General features: G+C 35.8%; 1 protein-coding gene across 2 annotated transcripts in view; it reads right to left on the reverse strand.

Moving 5' to 3' along the window:
• Nucleotides 1–22,585, reverse strand: part of LOC118278153 (tachykinins) — an 83,762-nt gene that overhangs the window by 18,738 nt on the left and 42,439 nt on the right. Inside the window, exon 1 of one of the 2 annotated variants that reach the window (XM_050700256.1) lies at nucleotides 1,200–1,319. The exons of the other annotated variant lie outside the window; for it this stretch is intronic. The gene's annotated coding sequence lies outside the window, so the exon portion shown is untranslated. Of the gene's footprint in view, nucleotides 1–1,199; nucleotides 1,320–22,585 lie in introns of those variants that run through there. 2 annotated transcript variants of the gene reach the window in all.

A 22,585-nucleotide genomic window follows, 5' to 3' on the forward strand; every position in this document is an offset into this window, starting at 1 on the left:
ATGATTGCTGACTATAACTATAATGGTATCGGGTTATGATTTAGTTTTTTTTTTATATTTGTAATACTAATATAAAAAAATAAATATAATATGTAATATAAAAATATAGTAGAGAGTTTGAAATTTTATCGTAAGTTTTATTCTTTATCAGAATTTGCTAAAAGTAAAAACGTCTTTAAAGAAATCACAACTGAGAAACACTGTCGATACTTCTGCCTATCCTTTTGACTAACAGGAATAATATGTTACTAGATATATATAAGTGTAAGAATATTTGCCTACAAATATGTTATAAGTATTGCATACCTAATAAATTCACAGCTTTATTTATTAATAAAAAAAAAATATTTTAAAAATCTTGTCGATATTACAAGGAGTATGCTATAAAACTGGATAGCGTAGATTTTGTTTGTAAGTATAGGTAAAATACTGGCACAATGTGCGCTAAAAGCAATCTCTTACAGGCAAGCTTTGGATTAAATCAATTTGTTTCGAAGAAGATAGGCACTGCTTCACTATGCCTACAATTTATAGATTGAAGTGTAATAACATAGTTATTACTGCCTTTTGTTTCACAAGGAGGTAGACAGAAGTGCACAAATTAATTGTACAACCCATTGAACACGGAATAAATGGCCATATTTTATTTATTTATTTATTTACTCTTCATGCACATGAATGTGTACATAGGTGGGCTTAATGCCGTAGGCATATTGTCATATAAGCATATTGTCTTTATATTGTATACTTTAATATTTATTTACTTATTTCTACTTTATCTATAATATAAAAATAAGTCTGGTTTTTCTTCCTGACGCTATAACTTCATAACGCACGAACCGATTTTCACGGTTTTGCATTCGTTGGAAAGATCACGGGCTCCGTAAGGTTTATAGCAAAGAAATCTAGTTTATGGAAAAAATCAAGAGCAAAGCCAGGAAAAAAGGAAAATTATTATTAGTGGCGACACGGCGGTAACAAAGTTCGCCGGGTTTGCTAGTATTGTATAGTTACAGTTATTATACTTAATTTTGTTATAGGTATTTAGTGTCATTAGTTATTTTCAAAACCAAATATTTTTTTAAATCGAATACTCAATTAATTATATCAGTACAAATTGAACTTAAAACTTTTATCTTTTAATAATTGTTTAACTAGAAACAAATTTGAAAACAGTAAATACAAACAACAATACATACATTTCTTATTACTTGCTCCAAAATATCTTCTCAAATCCGATGTGTTTGGTAGATATAGAACATAAATATACAACGGTTACAATTTATGAGGTGAACACCGTGACAGATGATCCTATCCACTGATATCACTCACACCCATTCAATGGAGTTTCATATTTTTTAATACACTCTTTTCCATACTCCACTGTAGGTACTGGTAGGTAGGAAAGTGTTTGCAAAATTTTTATTATGTTGAAAATATTAGGAGCTTTAAAAGTATCTGCCACGGCTTTAATGGGAGATAGTGTTGTGTTTGAAGATTACAATTAGTAAAAATATAAATTATTGATTTAAAAAACCCCGTTCCTACTCCTGCTTTTCGAGTCGGAGCCCCGGTAAACCCGTTTGGTAGTCCGCAGCTTCGGGTCTTTAGTACCTAGGTATTAAAGTAGATGTTTGTGACTTTGACAAATATAAAATGTCTTAAGCTGTCTTTCCTAGAAAGTTAATGATTCTATTTCCTAGTGGATATAATAAAACTTACATTATTTGAATCGAAGATTTTGCAGTTGGAGACAGTCTGTCATAATACTAACTAGGTAATGTTATTTTTTAAGCATGTAAGTTTGAATGTCAATACACTCAGCTAAGAATTTGAGTCCAGTAGGCTGTTCAGGAGTAAAGCGTGACAAACAATTTTGTCATGACTCCTAAACGTCTGAACCGATTTTGAGGATGTTTGCTATGTTTAATAGATATTATTTGGTGATTTAAATGAGCTAGGTAACTTTTTAATTACTAAATTAGGTAAGATATATTTTGTTGTCTTTAATTACTATTATATTAAACCAAAATATTTAAATATTTTAGCAACCACTGCTGTCACCTGTCCGTATAATCCGCCATGTTTACTCAAGATAACAATACATTAGTCTATCCATCATAATATCGGATTATTTTACTGATACATTTGATAAACTATGGCTAGAGATAATTTCGTGGGTGTTGTATGGGACTCTGTGACGTCATACCATGGAATTATAGTACGTTTTGTAGTACTGAAATTGTAGTATAGAAAGAAAGAAAGAAAAATCATTTATTCAACAGTAGACATACACACAGATACCAGGATTTTTATTCTATTAATAGCATAAAGTTAATGAGCTGAATGAATTGGAAATAATTCTTTTCTTAACCAAATATCACGATTTTCTCACAAAAAATCATTGTTTACTCCTAAAGCAGTAAAACTATCAATTGAATAAATAATAAATATAATAAGTAAATACATATAAATGTATGTTATAAGAAAAATATATTTATAGTACCTATTGATTCCTATTAATTATTGTATGTGAATAATTTAGCAAGCCGAAGAGAGTAGGCGATTACAGTTAGTGCTTAGTAATAAGACCTATTGAATAATTAAACGAACAATTTCACGGTTGGTGCGGTGGCTATGCAACCGACTGACGCGTAACGTGTAGCGGGTTCGATTCCTGCACGGAGTAACTCTTTGTGTGATCCACAAATTGTTGTTTCGGATCTGGGTGTCATGTGTAATGTGAACTTGTATGTTTGTAAACGCACCCACGACACAGGAGAAAATCCTAGTGTGAAGCAACGTTTATATTAAAAAAAAAGACATGTAATGGAAAGGAAGTAATGAAAAGTCGATAATGTACTGTAAGCGTTCTACCAACCCCTTCCTAGAATAACAGGTGTGATATTATAAATATAATTATGTAATTCTATAACAATAACACTTCCTGTATCATTCACATGTAAGTGTCCATCTGACCTTTTTAAATATCCCTTTTTAAGGGTCAATTGCTGACTGGTTAAGCAATGAACCCATTGGTTGCTAAGCTACGGGTCACAGGTTCGTTTCTCGAAAGAAATAGTTTGTATGATTATGTATGTCATAGATTTTGATAGAGGGAGAAATTGTCACTATTGTGTGATGTGAATATATTGATAGATATTGTATCTTTGGCTGAGTGGTTAGAAGTATGACAGTGGGGTATGAGGTCTTAAGTTCTTGAATCTAGGGCAGATGCCTGATCCGGAGCTGCGGACTACCTAGCGGGTTTACCGGGGCTCCGGCTCGAAAAACAGGAGTAGGAACGGGGTGGTTTTTAGTCAGAATCTAAGATCATCCTGAAGTCAAATCGCAGACGTTGGTCAGAAAGCCACAAGTTTAAAATGGAACTGGGCTGGTCACGTTTGCCGTCGGACGAGTAGTGGGCAAAATTCTTAACTGAGTGGAGCTCAGTCAACGTCAACGGACGTCGCTGGTCCAGAAGGAGATGGCGGAACGAACTTGATGCAATATTTAATTTCCTAAAGCAAAAATCTCTTAATATTTTTTCATGAATAAAAGCCGAACAAGGAACTATATAAGTATAACCTTTTCATACTAACACATCAAGCTACCCTATATAACCAATAGATTTTCAACTTCATTATTTCGTAATAGAGTCTAAAATCCCCCTTTACATATAGTCCAGGTTAGCTATCGACCTTGAAGCCCTACCTTCCACATAACAACCAGGGATATGCCCTAATGGACAGATAAGGATATAATCCTAATGTTAATATCATTAGATAACTTTAATGTACGTATAATTGCGTGGATATTGCCACTTATCACCACTTATGTATTTTCGAAATCCTATATAATGGCGCCGTCAATGGGATAGTGCGTAGGACTTGATTATGGGATTCAAAATATGTATGACTTGCAGAAAAGTAAATGTCACCGTTTTTTAATTCTTAATTATTCAGCATCATGTTTTTTTATAGTATAAGCCGGCAAACAAGCAGACGGATCACCTGATGGTAAGCAATCGTCGCCGTCCATGGGCACCCGAAACACCAGAAGCGTTACAAGGGTACAACGAAATATATTTTTTTCTATTCCATAGTGGACTGTGATAAAACAAATGGGCCTTGCCCAATGATATTATAAGTAAAAAGGTGTAGATAGGTTATAAGCGCTCAGAAAGTGGCGCATTAAAATGTGGACAATTGGCAACGTGTTTGTAGCATAACACTGCATGTTGGAAAATAGAGTGGCCGTGTTTTGTAATGTCCCGCGCAACCCATAAAGTGTCACGCATTATGTTGAAAAGGAAAATCTAGTTATGAAATCTCCTCTTTGTATTTGTTAATGATTGGTACATAGTAGGTGTACCTCTGCCTAAACTTCTCAGGATTGTCAGACATGGTGTCATATTTATGTTATCCCCTCTAAGTCACCTCTTAATGACCGAATCAATGAACTGACTGACTGACAATTCCGGTCAAACAAGACGAAAGAGTCATATTAATGGAACTCACCTTTAGTTAGTATAAAGTTAAGTGGTCACCTTTCTAAAGTTAAGTGTTTGTTCCGATATATTAATGGATAGGGGCTTACTCTAATCACGTTAGCATTTACCAAAGATTATACCTACTGTATCGAAATATGTTTATGTAAACAAATATGTGACGAGTTTTATTTTTATGACGCAAGAGATTTATATTGTTTCGACTATGATTCATATGTTTTTCATAATATTATGTCTGTGTTACATGCGTATAAAAATAAACACCAAAATTCCCATTCTCAATAAAAACTTTTTTAAGGGTGAAAGTCATCCAACGACTTCACTCGCCTTGGGTGAGGCGAAAGAGATTGTCAACTCTTACTGACTAAAAACAACCCTACAACACTAAGATCTAAACCATTTATTTTAACATCGGTTAACGAGAAAGGTGGAGTTTAAACACTAGTAAAACGTTGTCAACAGAGTAATAAAGTTAGCTAAGACGGTTAAATTTATGCAGTTAAAGTGGACTTTACTTAGAAAGGTAGTAGTTTAACTATTTCAGTTAACTACGGGATTAAGTGGAGATGAGAGCATGGGAGCATTCACTGTTTTGTTAGTTGCAATTCTGTTTCGAGATGAAAAAGAAAGAAAGTAATAAAGAAAAACAGTTTATTTGCACCATTTAAAAAAAACAATAAACATTAATAATTATGATAAAAAAGAACATAAAAGTCGCGGTGCAAAAAGGTTGTTTATGCATGTGCGAGGTTTTAATTATTCTTTAAATCAGAGAAGATATTTTTTTATTAGTAATAGGAAGGCCCTTGGCCTCTATCTCGCCTGATGGTAAGCAATCGCTGCCGCCCATGGACACTCGAAATACCAGAGAACTTTTGGGAGTTAGGAATTTAAGGGTTGTTGGGGAATCGCGGAAATGGAAAGATTGGGAAGGGGGTAATTGGGCTTCCGGTAACCTAACTACACATAACATAATTTTGCAAAGAAAATTTTAACATTCAGTCAAATTAGTATTCAACTACACAAAAAAACCCTTGCCTCACATCAGGTGTAAATCCTCACTTTCGAATAATACCGACGTTCCATTGCACTCTTCCTCAATAATAACATTAATGTTCATTTTGTTATTTATTTTTATAACGCACTATATTGCTATTTACTCAAACAGGATGACGTTCTTTCATATCATTATCTTACGTAGAATTTTACCGCGAGATTATAAAAGAAGTTTCATCTAACATGCATACAATATTTAATTTAATGTTCCTACTTCCTACAGTAATGGATGGCACACGAGTAGTTTGCTGAGTTAAAGATGCTATGAGCAAATATGCTGTACAGATTTATATTGTTAGCATTTGTTGGTGGTTTTGCTCGTCACGAAAAAGTAACGTGTAACTGCCCGAGCATCTATGCCAGGTGTTCAAATAGTAATTGTGAGGTTAAAATGAATCTTTTGGAGACAGTAACGATATATATAATCGATATTAATTTATTTTATTTTAGGATTTATTACAGGCAGTTAACAGGTAGACAAATCACCTGATGGTAAGCAATTGTCGCCGCCCATGGACACACGAAACACCAGAGGCGTAACAAGTGCGTTGCCGGCCTTTTGGGGGTTAGGAATTGAAGGATTGTTGGGGAATCTGTATTGGGAAGATAGGGAAGGGAGGAATTGGGCCTCCGATAACCTCACACACACAAAGCTGGCGTTGCTTCACTTCACACACAGTTTTTAATGTCGGTCTGACATTTTAAATAAATTCGATATTAGTGCAGCATAGATATGGTATCAAATTAGTATACAACTTAAGTAAACTAACAAATATTTGCAAACTGTTAGGTATATTACTGAATGTACATTAAATCTAAACCCACATGAACAAAATCCTATGAAATTTAAATAGTCTTAAAGGAAACAGCATAATTTACTACCGAGAGACATTTTATATTTATCAAAGTCACAAATGTCTTAATGCACGTGTGTAATGTGTCTACTTTAGATTCCGTATTCCCTCATATTAGCTTTGTAAGTTTCTAGATAAGTAGTAACTGCCACAGTACGTGGTATTGGTCTATAAATTATGTGAAGTACTTTTAAGGAGTTGGTACAAGTTCAGTATTTTATTTATTACAAACTTATTCAATGACAATAGAACAAAATATGTTTTTTAATATCTCGTCATACCATAGTAGGTACTGAAGAAGGATAGTGTGAATTTTTGTTAGGTATTTTATAACAAAAATTCTTTGTGAGTGTGATTGACAAGCTTCTTAGGTTCGAATTGCGGACCGCGCAAAGTATACTTTGTGTCCTGTGACTCAATTTATTTGTAGCTTTAATATTAATCTTAACAAGTTAACGTAATTACGTTAAGTAGATACACATTTTTTTAAAAGGAGGAACGTCATCCAATGTATTCTCCCGCCCTGGGCGAGGCGAGAGGGAGTTTCAGACTATTACTGAATAAAAACCTCCTCGTTACTACTCCTGCTCTTCGATCTGGAGCCCCGATAAACCCGTTAGGTAGTCCGCAGCTCCAGAAGGAGATAGTTACACTAGTCTGTTATCATAGTCTATATTTTGGTATTTTTTATAAAGACGAACAAAAACTTGAAAAGATAATTTCACCTTTAATGAAACTCAACTTCAAAATGTCTACTAACCTTTATCCTCTCATAGTTCAATCGAGTTGTTTATACTTCATACCAGTTTACCAGTTCAGTGGTTTTTAAATTTATACGCACAGGTGCAACCGAGTTACTGAACGAACGAACGACTGAACGACTGACTTATACTGAACTTTGCTAACAAGTCAACTACTTAACTAGTAGTTTAGCTGAAGAAACGAGCTGCATGTTTATCAGGGAATTTCCTATTAATTTGTTCGATTCCCAGCGTTGTTTGTTTGCTTAAGTTGTTGTGTATGTAATTGCGTATATAGGTACTTTATTATTTAATTTAAATATAACATCACGCCGTACAATGTACACCAACTTTTCACCATTTCTGTTATAAGTCCCATTTATGTAATAAGGGTTGAGCCTTTTGCCATATACTGGACACAATTCCAGACTCCGAGATACTACTAAAAAACCCAGCAATACTTTGCCCGACCTGGGAATCGAACCCGAGACCCCGCTGCACCCAGTGCCACCTTGCTTTCCCCAGTCGCACTTCCGACCATTCGACCAACGAGGCAGTTCATCTAAATGCGTGGGTAAAAAACATGTTAGCAGAAGTTAGACCTGCCCCGATGAACTAAAGAATGCGAATACTCAGACGGGGTTTGACCTGAAACATTCTAGTAAAATCAAAGGAAATATGTTTTTGTAGTTACCTATTTTGTCTGAATATTATCTACATACAATATTCCGGGTCTTTATCGATAAGTTTCGAAAAACTAAATAAGTCTTACCTCGAACCGGGGTACGGGGGGTGACAATGAATGTATGACACTGAATGTTTACAAATACTATTTAGAATGTTTACTATTTGTAAACATTCAAGGCGGCCATTTCCCCTAATAAACAAAAATGCTCTTTCATCTTTCCTAATTATAAGAAGACGCTGTTTGTCATACAAATTAAACTAAAGCCTAGTTAAGGAGATGTATCAATCAATGACGTCATAATTACTCGTGTTAAAGCCTTTTGTAATTGAGTGGAGAGCAACCCCTTTCAGCAAATACTTTTCTAATTTTAGAAGTGCAGATTTGGTATAAATATATTGTTGATATTTTGTGTTATAAGCCGGTAAACGAGCAGACTGATCACCTGATGGTAAGCAATCGCCGCCGCCCGTGGACACTCGAATCACCAGAAGCGTTACAAGTGCGTTTTCGGCTTTTTGGGGGTTAGGAATTTAAGGGTTGTTGGAGAAGCGGAAATTGGTAATTGAGATATAAATATCTGTAAATAAGTTTTTCATTATTTTATTTCTTTAGGTTTACCGATCTATCAATTTGAAAAAAGTGTTAAAAATCCAAATCTAGTCATCACAACTCCTACATCACATGTTAACCTAACCTATTACAGTTTCGACACTGAAAAATGGTGTTTCTACACAAATTCAGAACTGCACGTTTTCTGAAATATGAAGCCTTGATACGATCTTTTTCAATTGAAACGTAGCCCACTTGATGAATGTATGTACTGCCTTTTCAGGTCACCGGTTGTAAGGAATAATATGTTTTTCACAAGGGAATCGAACCCATTAAATCTTGATATATGTTTTCGTGGTTTAGGTTAGGAATTGCAACTGAAATCGAATTAAAATCTTCGAGATTTTTCACTTAATCCACTATATTCCTATAGAACCTCTTTGGAGAAAATAAAAAGAGATGTCAATCCTCATCGAGTTATTTCAAAGATTGACGTATAAAAGTGTTATCTTATATAGATATATCATTTAATTATTGAATTGAGTAATTCGTTCAGAAGAATAGATAGTACAATATTTTTGTCTATTATATTATAGCAGTTCATCAGTCCCATGTTGTGACGAGTACAAGATTTATTTTTATGAAAATGCGTTCAATGACCTTTTCATGTGAGGAAAATTTGCATTAAAATCATCAATTATTATCTCCTACATTTGGCACGTTATGAACTAACGTTACCATCATCCGATTTGATGACGCGAAAAGTAATTTATGACACCTACGACGGCTTGACCGTCGTCCTACACTAAAAAATGACATCAGTGTGGGTGGGAAACCCATTAAAACAACAAGTACCAATGTGACCATTGGTACTTTCCACCCCCCAACCCGCATTGAGCAAGCGTGGTGATTAATGCTCAAACCTTCTCCGTGTGAGAAGAGGCCTTTGGTCAGCAGTGGCGACTTATAGGCTGTTGATGTGATGAGTGTCTGTTTTTACTAAAATTATTATAGTATATTATGTGGTGTCATCAAGAAAATTCTTATAACACTTTACGCTAGTATCAAATATCAAAATAGCACTTGTAACTATTACAATTGCAAGCAAAGATCCAGTTAAATCCGGTTCTAATATCCGGTTATAGCCGCCGCAAACCGGACGCCCGGCTGTCGGCGGTCAATGTAGCAGAAACACATTGATATGTATTTTGTAATAAAATTTATTCGATTCGAATAAAAATTGTTATGGCTTGAGATATTCTAGAATATTCTAGATTTTATTTGTTTGTTGATGTAATGTTAGAGTGGAAATAGATGTGAATATCATGATTTAAGTGTGGGAGAGCCATGCTTCGGCACAAATGGGCCGGCTCGACCGGAGTAATACCACGGCCTCACCGAAAACCGACGTGAAACAACGCTTGCGGTTTGCCCAACAAACGTTAAATTCCTGACACCTAAAATTCAAATGTCCATGACACGTCTGCTCGTCTTCCATAAATAAGGCGTGTTCCATAAAAATAATTATGGACTGTCAAGGAATTATTCTAGATTTGATTCCTGATTCAGACATCATAAGTAAGTTCTATTTCAGACAGTTATAAGGACACAGGATACAGTTATAGGGATCAAGGATCAATCCAATTGCTAAACGCTGACCAGAATTAGGGTACAGCTGTTAAATTACACAGGATTATGGTTTAGTTAAGGACGACATAATTTGACTATGGGACCTTCTATCCCAACCCTGATCTACCATTTTAGACATTATGAACATTTTAATAAAGTTTAAAGCTCTATTATTTTGATAAAAACTACTACTAATATTATGTTTCTTTTTTCCTAACTATAATCCTACTTTACTATATTTTTTATGATATTAGTAACTTAAGTCGGATGTGGTCCTAATATTTTTGTAAGCTTACTATAAAGTAGACTACCTATATTAAGTTAGTTTACGGGTCTTCTTTTTACACCTCTGCCACGTAATCCTAGTATTCGTAAAAGACCTAGCACTAGGTATTTTTAAGACTAATACCATTTTGCAAAATGAGGTTACTTTTTTATGGTTAACGAGCTGACGAGATCCACCTGATGGTAAGCAATCGCCGCCAACAGAAGATTGAGAAGGGGGTAATTGGGCCTCCGGTAATCTTACTTACTCAACGAAACACAATGCAAGCGTTGTCGTGCCGGCCCAGTCGTGTCGAAGCATGGCTCTCCCACACTTAAAATATAGGATATTATGTTACCGAATATGTAAAAATTGACTCTCACACTTAAAATTACTTAGGTCTACTTATGGCAGTTTATAACGCTGAAACGGTAGTGAGATTTTACAAGAAATTCGAATAAAATATGTTTCACTTATTTTTAAGTTTTTCGTATTCAAATAACGTATCCCCACATTTCCTATAACGATATTTATCAATCAATAAAAAATAAACAATATAAAATTACGATTACGTTAAGCACACAAACGTTACTCCACATAAATCATATCATTTCAAACCTTTTGAATAAACACAAACACATAACAGAATCGAGATCCTCGCAAAACATATTCATAACCCTCAAACGAGTGTCAAAAACCTCAATTAAAAAAGGCCTAAGGCGTTAATTTTTGTAACATTTAAGCTCTTTCCTTTTCACGCGAATAAATAAGCTACTGGGGTCCAAAACACCCCGGGGGTCTCGGAGACCAGGGAACAAAGATTCCACGGACCTTTTTATTCAACGAACCTTCAGATTTCATTAAATGACCGTGTGGATTTAATACAATTAGTGACAACCCTAAATCTCTGTGACAACCCTGTCCGTATTTAATAATGTACTGTGACCTTTATATAATGTGTTGGGAATTAAAATAAGGTTTATATGGATGGACTTTGGATGGCTTTGGAAGAATGATTTTGAAGAAATAAATATTGGGTATAATGGAATGCGTTTTGTTAAACTTTTAAAGTGCGGGAGAAGTGCTACGTTATTGTCGAATAGTGGTCTTTTGTTAAATATTTTACTAACCATGGGAGTATTTAACTAGTCGAATAACTACGCTGATTCATCCTTATGAGAAAATAACCATAAGTACTTCATTTTAAGTGCGGGAGAGCCATGCCACAACTGGGCCGGCTCGACCGGAGTAATACCACGGCCTCACAGAAAACCGACGACGTGAAACAACGCTTGCGTTCTGTTTTATTGTGTGAGTGAGGTTACCCAATTACCTCCTTTTCAATCTAACAATGGGCCCCATTCTAACATCACGTGTAACGTGGGTGTGTTTTAAATAGATCTGCCTACACTCACAGGAAAAACAAGCGTGATGTGCTAATACGATACGGCGTAATGAAAATTTTAATAACTTTGAAAATTGATCATAAGACTTCGTGTATATTTCACACCCGCCATTCGACAAGGCTCTACTAATAAGGGTAGCTTATATTTATATAATTTTACAACACAGATTTTTCAGCATAATTTTTAAAAGAAGATGCCTCATTTTGTTGGGAAGCTTCAAATATGTTTTTTGGGTTCTGTAATCTGTACGTAAAGGTATTGTGTTTTAGTTTATTAGTTAGGTTCCGCTGCCTATATTATGCCTGCCTTTTTAACTGAGATTTTTTTAAATCTTTTATTTTAAGGGCTTTTTTATTCACTTAGAACATGCCAGCCCCGTTGAGTTATAGGTAATAAATGGAACCACACATTATATTTTACTTTTTTTATGGAATAGGAGGCAAACGAGTCACCTGATGGTAAGCGACCAGCGCCGCCCATGGACACCCACTACACCAGAGGAGTCATCGTACGTTGCCGGCCTTTTTAAAAAGGAGTATACTCTTTTCTTGAAGGTTTGAAGGTCGTTTCGGTTCGGAAATACCGCCGACTGACTTAACTGAGTCTAAACAAAGAAGGAGGTGCTTAGTATGACCTGTCTATATGTATGTTTGTCTTTGATTATCTCGCGAAAGGCTGGACCGATTTCGAAGCTGTTTTCTTAAAAGCTTTTTTCTTAAATTTTTGGAAATAATTGGGCGAAATGTTGTTTTTTTTTTTCAGTAATTTCTAAGGAGAGTACACAGCTTATTATTCGCAGGCAAAGCTGCACGCAAAAAGTTAGTATAAACATATTTCAGAAAAACTGGTAAGGAAACCGTTTACCCAGGTAATGTTGCAAGTTATTTTGGACTTTTTGTTTAAGTAATAACGTTTACTTTAGCCAGTCGAGCGCGGTTAGTTCGGAAAGTACGAGTATGGCTGGAGTTTACGAACAGATAATTTGAATGATTTATGTGAATATTTATTACGATGAGAAGTACTCGTATAATTTTATTTTGTTTTAGTTCCGCCAAGTATGTTAAAGGAGTCAACACATTTTTTTCTTAAAAGAAAGACCATTCCGTGAATTAGGTTTGTTATATTGATGTTATGTTCTTTGAATACGTTAGTATATTAACTTTCGCGATTTTGTTCAAAGTTCTATCTTTCTAATTAATTGTTAAAATAAAAAGGTGAATGTAAGTGTATGTCAGCACATCAACAGTCTATTAAGTAGCCACTGCTGACCAAAGGCCTCTTCTCGTACAGTGAAGGTTTAAGCATTAATCACCACGTTTGCTCAATGCGTGTTGACGATTTCAAACTTATAATTAGAAATTATAAGCCCAGGTTTCCTCACGATGTTTTTCCTTTACCGTTTTTAAATGGTCTAAGCAATTTTAGAAAGTAAAAACCTCCTCAATTTCCACCAATCCGTTTCGACGATTGTTTCAGCATTCCTAATGAGAGGGTGGCGTTAGATGGAAGCTATTAGCGGTAATCTAACCGTGGGCTCGCGACGTAACTCAATCGTCGAGATTGCAACCAGACGGAGATTGCGTCTGGGACTTCAAAACTGAGACATTGCAATGAAGAGGCTCTTATTGCTGTTAATACGTAATTATTCTGAGGTGCTGTGGTACCCATAGATATATTTTGAGGTATTTTTTGTAGTTTTTAGCAGTAACTGCTGTAGAGATTTTCATGAAATTTTGTTTATAGATAAATTGCCACTATTAGCAAGGTTTTTTGAGATGCGTATTAAGTATATTCAAGTATTTGAGTATATTTAACGAATAAAAGTATCTTACTTACAATACTTTTTAGGCCATACTTTTTAAGCTTGTGCGAAAGTTAATAATGTTCGAATAAAGATTTTTAAATATTACATTTCTTGTATACAACTCTTTCCCTTTTTATTGAGGGGGAAAATCATTCCAGTCGCTTCTCCCGCCTTGGGCGAGGCGAGAGGGAGTGTCAGACTCTCACTGACTAAAAAACACCCCGGTCCTACTCCAGGTTGTCGAGCCGGAGTCCTAGTAACCCGCTAGGCTGTCTGCAGCTCCGGACAACTCTTTACCTGACCCGGAAATCTAACCCGAGACCACTTGCTAGCACTTGCAACCATACGACTGACAAAACTGCCTACCATTACCCATTCTTACACTAAGTGACCATAATTTTAAAAAGGGTAAAGAATAAAATAAAATCGTGTGTAATAAAGTATTAATGAAGGTTCGTCCATTTTTCATCTCTTAACAAAAAAAAAATCTTGCTCGCCCACGCACGCTTGTATGTTTTTCATTTCTTAATGGTTTTAACTGATTGAAAAATATAATAACTGAATTGTACAGAGTTTAAAAATCTTCGTTGAAATTGTTTATTTTATACTGAATTTTATTGGCTTCCGAATGTATGGTTATATTACTTAATTAATACGATACAAGCCTGTTTTTATAATATTGTAAATCTCCCGATCGATTTCGATCATGGTAGCCAGTCTATCTAACTAGACTAGCCTACTGCGAAGAAGATATTATAGAGTACAAGTTTGTGCGCAAACACAGGTGTATCTATGTTCCTTTACTCTCTAAACCTGATAGGACGGCAGACCGACACGGACGGTGACCGGAGAGCGGTCAGGTGCGGGTGAAACACCGCCGAACTTCCTAACTCCGGGATGAGAATGGTCATTTTACTCAGAAAATATCATTATCACCTTTTGGCCGAGCGGCTTGGAATCAAACCTGTGTTGACATAAACCAGGCATATTTCCAGACTCCGTCCAACTGAGAAATTTTCGAAATACCGAAAATCGAACCCGGATCCTCTTGACCGGCGGTCACGCTTGGGACCACTCGGCCAACGAGGCAGTCAAAGCATCAACGATGTAAATAAACCACGTACAAATATCCAATTAAAAATAACATTTAGAAGGATAACAGAAAGATAGGAAAGCAAGTCAAATACAAAGCACTACGGTCGTGCTGGGGCCCTTATGAGAAAACTTGAAGACGTCTTAGAGTGCCGGTCTGTGTCAATGTTTGAACTGCTGAGCATGGATCCCGAACAGATGTAACTGGTACCTACTGTGACATCGTTGTTAGAGTTTGATATCTTTCTTCATTACATCGTCACGCCTTTTATCCCCGAAGGGGTAGAGGTGCATATTACGTCACGTAATGCCGCTGTACAATGTACACCTACTTTCCTCCTGTACCGTGGGTGGGTTTACAAACATACAAGTTCACATACACACGACACCCAGACTCGAAACAACAATTTGTGGATCACACAAAGAGTTGATGTGTGCGGGAATCGAGCCCGCTACACGTTGCACACCCACCGCGCCAACCGTACAGTCAATCTATTGACTATAGTACTTGCACTAAAATAGTTAAACAATCTTTATTTCAAGGGTTATAAATAATGCCATTAGATGCTAGTATAAAAATTGCAGTTAAAGCAATTACTGCCGAAAGAAAACTTGAAGGCAAATCTGCCGCCAAGCGTCGGTCATCAGTGACCGACGTGGCGGTTAACGTGTTAATAATGTATGCAGGTGTACAGAGTGTCCCTAATTGACTTATTTCGCTACAATATTTATACAATAAGCTGGACCTTTATCAGACGGAGTGACGGGAATCTAAAGTTTTTTGCATGTTTAATGATTTTTGATGTTATTGTGCTCATAGGGCATTAAACTTATGTTTTGTGTAAAAAGTATTTTTATTTGTCATTAAATTATTTGATGCACCTTTATAGTAGAAGTTAAGTATCGTTATAATTTTCAAGCGCTGAGACATTATCGAAACCTGAAATAGCACCAATACTTTGCCCGACCCGTGAAATTTCCTAAATTTAAGCCTTTCACCAAAGAAGAACCTTTAATAACCGAAACATAACCAAATCCTTCCTTAAGAACATCATACCATACTAAACAGATTTGTCTATGCACATTAATAATATAATAGTTGTTAAAATAAACCCCGTTTCATGGTACCAGCTAGCAGGGAGCGATATAAAACATGGTAATTCTACCCGCGCTCTTATGATATCAAATAAGATGAACTACCGCAGAATGAGACATGGTGCCTTTGATAGCGGGCCGGAGGAACTGAAGAATAGTAAGAGGTTATAAAGATTTTTTATGATAGAAGCTGGTAAACGAGCAGACGGATCACCTGATTTTGATTTGATTTTCGGTGTTAGGAATTTAAGGGTTGTTGGGGAATCGGGGATTGGGAAAATTAGGACAACAAAATACAACGCAAGTGTTGTTTCACGTCAATTTTCTCTGATCACACCGGTCGAGCTGGCCCATTCGTGCCGATGGTTGTGCCACACTTAAGATTTCTTTATTTATGAGATATAGGTTAATTGGCTTGAAATAATTAAGTTACTAAACAATAATGTCACAAAACATACTGAAACAAAAGGCTCGACCTGCACTAAAAATAATCAGGTACACTGAACTCTACGGGCTATATTTCATCGAGACCTTTCCATCCACCGTCAACATCGACCATCAAACGTAAAAAAATTTAAAACGCTTCATCGATCGCTCACAAACCACTGTCACCTTACCCTTACAGCGATAAAATAAAACACGTTGTGTAACCAGAGCCCGGTTTACAGGTTGTAGGCAATGTAGGCACTGTCGGCAGTTTATTGCGTTCCTTCCAAGTTACACCGCAACGCGACTAAATATTTATTGCCATTAATGTAGGGATGATGGCTGTTAGCAGTCGGTTGGTAATTGTTTGGGTGCTTTTCCACCAGAGATGTGCTATGTAGCTATGTTACGAAGATGTAATAGTTAAGCTGTGAAACTATGTGACCGTTTCCACTGAGTCGAGTATGTAATGTATTGATATTAGGGAAGCCATCTACAGCATACATACACAGCACGCATCCATACCTCGCATCTTTCCATATAAAACAACTTAGCTGAGTCCATTTCCACTAGTGCTAAGTTATATGTGCCAATGTATATGATTGGTTGAAGCCAAATGCAACCACAGCAATGCAGCATATCTCTGGTGGAAAAGCACCCTAAGCATTAGAGATATTCGAATTTTCGTTCTAGTTTTATGGCTAGTAAGTTGCATAAAGTAAATTAAATAAGGTAAGATTGATCAATATACAGGGTTAAAGGGTAAGTCGACCTAAATCCTTTAAGACGTGATAGTTTACATCATTCCTGACTGATTTGACCATGGGACCCCATATCCCAAACTTAACCGTGTTCAAATTATCGGCATTTTAACTTTTTTGATAAAATTTCCCATTTTTTTGGCTATTTCTCCCTTGTTTTGTCTTTGGTGGCTAAATTTTGTTTTGTTTTTGCTTTTTTGTGTAGTAGATTAGTTGCTTTATTATTTAGAAAACTAAAACTGTAAATAACTGTACCAACTGAGTCGTAGCAGACGATCGAATGTTAAAAAAAGTAAATAAATTTGTGATAAGTTGTTTTTCTTTGTAAGATATTTAAAAAAAGTCTATGACAACTGTTCTGCAAATGTGCGTTAAAATATCTACAATTCTTCAGCTTTCTGATAAGGTATAACATGATAGGGAATAATTTGAATTCTTTGCCAAAACATCGATGAAGTACTACAAGGTAGTAATAAGAATATCGATATTTAAGCTTCAAATTTAACTTGAGTCAGATAACAAAATAAAACAAACTGGTTCACTTCACTTCAGAAGGAGTGTCAGGGAGTGGCTTTTTTTTTGAGTGGAGAAAATCATCCAATGACTTCTCCCACCTTGGGCGAGGCGAGAGGGAGTGTCAGACTCTTACTGACTAAAAACCACCCTGTTCCTTCTCCTGCTTTTCGAGCCGGAGCCCCGGTAAACCCGCTAGGTAGTCCGCAGCTCCGGATCAGGCATCAGCCCTACTGGGCCCCATCTGTGGTGGTCTGATGGCTCTTTGAGGCGTACACATAAAAATCCATAGGGTCAGGTCTGAACTTCTAGCTGGCCACGGTACAGGTCCGCCTCTCCCGATCCACTTATTGGGATAATTAGTGTCCAGTGCGGGCCTGCGGACGGCGAGCAAGGGTAGCTCACCGCCCGAACAGAACCAGACCCGTGCGTGCGACGCGTAGCGTTCCGCGCGCGCCTCAAAGAGCCATCAGACCACCACAGATGAAGCCCAGTAGGGCTGATGCCTGATCCGGAGCTGCGGACTACCTAGCGGGTTTACCGGGGCTCCGGCTCGAAAAGCAGGAGAAGGAACAGGGTGGTTTTTAGTCAGTAAGAGTCTGACACTCCCTCTCGCCTCGCCCAAGGTGGGAGAAGTCATTGGATGATTTTTTCCACTCAAAAAAAAGCCACTCTCTGACACTCCTTCTGAAGTGAAGTGAACCAGTTTGTTTTATTTTGTTATCTGACTCAAGTTAAATTTGAAGCTTAAATATCGATATTCTTATTACTACCTTGTAGTACTTCATCGATGTTTTGGCAAAGAATTCAAATTATTCCCTATCATATTATACCTTATCAGAAAGCTGAAGAATTGTAGATATTTTAACGCACATTTGCAGAACAGTTGTCATAGACTTTTTTTTAAATATCTTACAAAGAAAAACAACTTATCACAAATTTATTTACTTTTTTTAACATTCGATCGTCTGCTACGACTCAGTTGGTACAGTTATTTACAGTTTTAGTTTTCTAAATAATAAAGCAACTAATCTACTACACAAAAAAGCAAAAACAAAACAAAATTTAGCCACCAAAGACAAAACAAGGGAGAAATAGCCAAAAAAATGGGAAATTTTATCAAAAAAGTTAAAATGCCGATAATTTGAACACGGTTAAGTTTGGGATACGGGGTCTCATGGTCAAATCAGTCAGGAATGATGTAAACTATCACGTCTTAAAGGATTTAGGTCGACTTACCCTTTAACCCTGTATACAATAGGTATTTGTTTCATGAAGAATGTCTAAAATTAAAAGTAGTCAGGCATATTATAAAGTTTAACTTCAAAATAGTTTAAACCATTTTAAGTAACACCATCATTCGCGATCACTTATTAATATCAAAGTAAAAACTCCATATAAAATCAGTATCCTTAGTACAAGTTTGCATTACAATTAAAGTAATCGAAACGATCTGATTGGTTGATTTATTTAAACCAACCAATCAGAGCGCCGAACGCGATTACTTTAAACGTAAACCAAACTCATACTAAGGGCACCGTACTTAATAAATGAACATCAAAATTTCAAAGGGACTCGTCATAAAACGCGTTTAATATCAGAAAAATATATTGTAACAACCCTAGAAAGCGGTGAGGTAATAAAATGTCTACCGTAAGTTCGCAGGTTGTAGTCAATTACCCTTGTAACAGTCTACTATACTTGTCAGCTGTTCAATTGCCAGAATTTATGATGGACCCACCAAAAATTGATGGTTCAAATCCTTGTAAGTACCGAGACATCAATTTTGATTTTCCGACGTTTGATTTCGGTTATAAAATTCGTCTGTTATTGAAGTCAATAAATGTTTATTTGTTAAAACAGTCGGGTGATTACAAATGCTTGTTTCATTTCATGTTTTATGACAGAAATTAAGTGTGCGATAGCCATGTTTTGGCACGAATGGACCGGCTCGATCGGAGTGATACCACGGCCCTCAAAGAAAATCGACGTGAAACAATGCTTACGTAGTACATATTTCATTGTGTATAAGAGGTTACCGGAGGCCCAATTACCTCTCTTAACAATCTTCCCAATAACCCTTTTTGTACTTTATGAGCTATTGCCAAATCGGTCAAAGCATTATTAGGTTTTCGAACTTTCAGAACTCTTGAGGGGTGAAAAATAGACAATATAGGTAATGTTTTATGTAAGATAATATACTCCCCCTACTTCTATACCTACCTAACCAACCCTATAGGTAAAGTAATCTATCACATTTCACCCCTTCTCATTTAGGCATCTAGGTCTTACCTTCTTTCCGAACTATCTGTAACCAAACTTTCCCTTGTAACAGACGATCACAAACTCACGACAACTAACTACATAAGTCTAAAAACTTGTGACTTTACCCTCCAACTTACTAACTACAGTTATTAGCTAATATAAATCTAAAGTTGCCCTTAATGTAGACGTTACCTTTAACTTCTCCGTCACATATCAAGAAGAAACCCTTTGACTAAAGTTTTTGGTAAAACTGAATAGTTGATGTGTACAGTCGGAGACAAAAGTTGGTGTATGCGGGGACAGAATGGGATGTCTTATTTTTTTATTTATGTTCAACTGATATAATTATAATATATGGTGGATTTAGACAAGCTATACATATAATAATCGTATTTTTTTAATCATATTTGTCACGAAATTTTATTTGAACTTGCAATGTGTCATGTCTCTTTTTAGTACCTAAATATGTCGTCGTTGTTTTTATTGTAATTTTAAGGATATTATAACATGCTTTGGTCTCAATATTTTGTTAAATATTTAACTAAAAAGCATATTTAACATGAATAAATCACTATTTTACTTTTGTGTGGTAACGAATTTTATTTTTGATTAAATTCACCAAATTCCGTTGCTGACTGTCCGTACCTATTCAGATTATAAAACTTAGTTCGACGAATGTGATAAAAGTAGTTTGTACGATTGCAAGTTAGTTGTATACGCAACAAGTAAACATTTTGATGATATTCGATTCGATCGTTCGATTACCTGATCGGACGAAGTATTACTGGGCATTTTTTGGTTTTTCGAACATTTCTCAATAGAAGTACGGAGTCTGTATATTTATGACAATACGCTTACGAAAAGTAGGTGTATATTGTACAGTGGCATTACGTACCGTAATGTGCACCTCTGCCTACCCCTCGGAGATAAAAGGCGTGACGATATATATATATCCTTGACTACCACATAAAATGGCAATCATTTCATACAACGCATTCAAGTATAATCTAGCATTATATTAGAACAGTAAAACTTTATCTCAGTCTGAATAATTTATCAACTGCAAGCCGAGCTTTTAGTCAAATGCAGGGGTGCTTCCGTGAAGTGACTGAGGTGACGCGATCACGGAACACGTACGTTTTATGTGATTGAGGGATTTCGTTTGGAGTGCGGTGGAAATTGAGACCTAAACCTTATGTGTTTGGAAGCTGTTTTTGAAAAATTGATGGCTAAAAGGCTTCTTTTTAAAATATCTATTTGAAAATACGTTTAAGTGAGATTAAGTTTAAAAAATTTGGCTAAAATTTTTTATAAGGAAATTTTCCTAAGAGAAAATTCGTTTAAGTTTAAAAAAAGACGTTGCACTAAGATTTTCTCCTGTGTTATGGGTGCGTTTACAAGCATACAATTTTACATACATGACACCCAGACCCCGAACGATAACACAAAGAGTTGATAAGTTCGAGAATCGAACACGCGACACGTACGAGTACGGCTGCCGGCTTCCCAGTTACAGCGTCAACTGAGCAGTTTAACTTTTCAGTCTAAGTGGTCTCAATCTAATCTAGATTTAATAGGTATTTCTTAAGTACCTATTATACAAAGTTTTACCTCACTGTAACACAATATTGAAGTAGACACGTACCTACGTATACTGCTATCAGTATACAAGTATGTATGTAACTATCTCTGACCTTGTAGTACCTATTTCACAAAGTTCTTAAACAATTTTGACAATAGGGATGATGACGGGGTATGAAAATTTTAAATCTATTCAGTCCGTCAGTTAGGTAATGAAAAAATATTAGGAACGTATTTTTTTGTTTTGTTTTGTCATATAAGATGACAATACTTGGATAAAACGACGATCGAAGCGATCAAAATTAAAGAGTGGGAACAAATACGTCATTTACCTACAATAAAACGTATAAAACTTTACCTAGAAGTGATGTCACGCGATATTCCAAATCAGTATATCATCGAAAGTATTTGTTTCCGCAATAAAATAAATACGTGTTTAATGTTTTAAAATAATCTACAAGACAGACATTAAAGTAAAAGTTAGTCATTTACCCTATTTCTATCGTTCAATCGCAATATTCTAAAGTAGCATAAATATCATTTATCATTTATCATTGCATCTCTCGCCATGGGCGAGGCGAGAGAGAGTATCAGTCTCTTGCTGACTAAGAACCACCCCGTTCCTACTCCTGCTTTTCGAGCAATCAGCCGCCTCAAATTTAACCTTTTTAACTGCTCTAACTCAATCCGCAGCTCCGGAATACTCTATACCATACAAGGCCAATAACATTCAAGACGAAATGTGGGTATTGTATATGTTACGGTAAGAGTGAATAATTGAAAATTATTAATAATTATCTATGATTATTAATAATTACCGAAACTCGATGTAAAAGTGATAAATTAATCACATTTGTCGCTTATTATTAATAATTTTACCCTAGTAGTGATAAATGTAATAAGTGGCCAAGATGTTATTTTTATTTCAATTTAAACGGCAATATATTGTACTTGCACAAGAAATATTGTTGAATTCTATGATAATAATTTTAAAATTTTAATTTGTTACATTTATAGGTGCTACAGAAGATTTACAGGCAAACCAAATATGATTGTTGATGATTTAGGATTCGTGTTGATTTTGTTAATGAAACAATAATTGTTTAATTTTATTTTTGTTATAATTTTATGTACCACGAAAGACTTTCTTGCATAAGTTTGATGGTAGATTAAATTTTTAAAAGAATTTTATCTTTAATTTTGTGATAAATGTGCGCCTTTTTGGCGAGGCGAGAGGGTGTGTCAGAATTTTACTTTTTACTGACTAAAAACCATCCCGTTCCTACTCCTGCTTTTCGAGCCGGAGCCCCGGTAAATCCGCTAGGTAGTCCGCATTCCGCAACTTTTCGAT

The sequence above is a fragment of the Spodoptera frugiperda genome, chromosome 18, assembly GCF_023101765.2.
Source record: "Spodoptera frugiperda isolate SF20-4 chromosome 18, AGI-APGP_CSIRO_Sfru_2.0, whole genome shotgun sequence".
Classification (NCBI taxonomy): Eukaryota; Metazoa; Arthropoda; class Insecta; order Lepidoptera; family Noctuidae; genus Spodoptera; species Spodoptera frugiperda.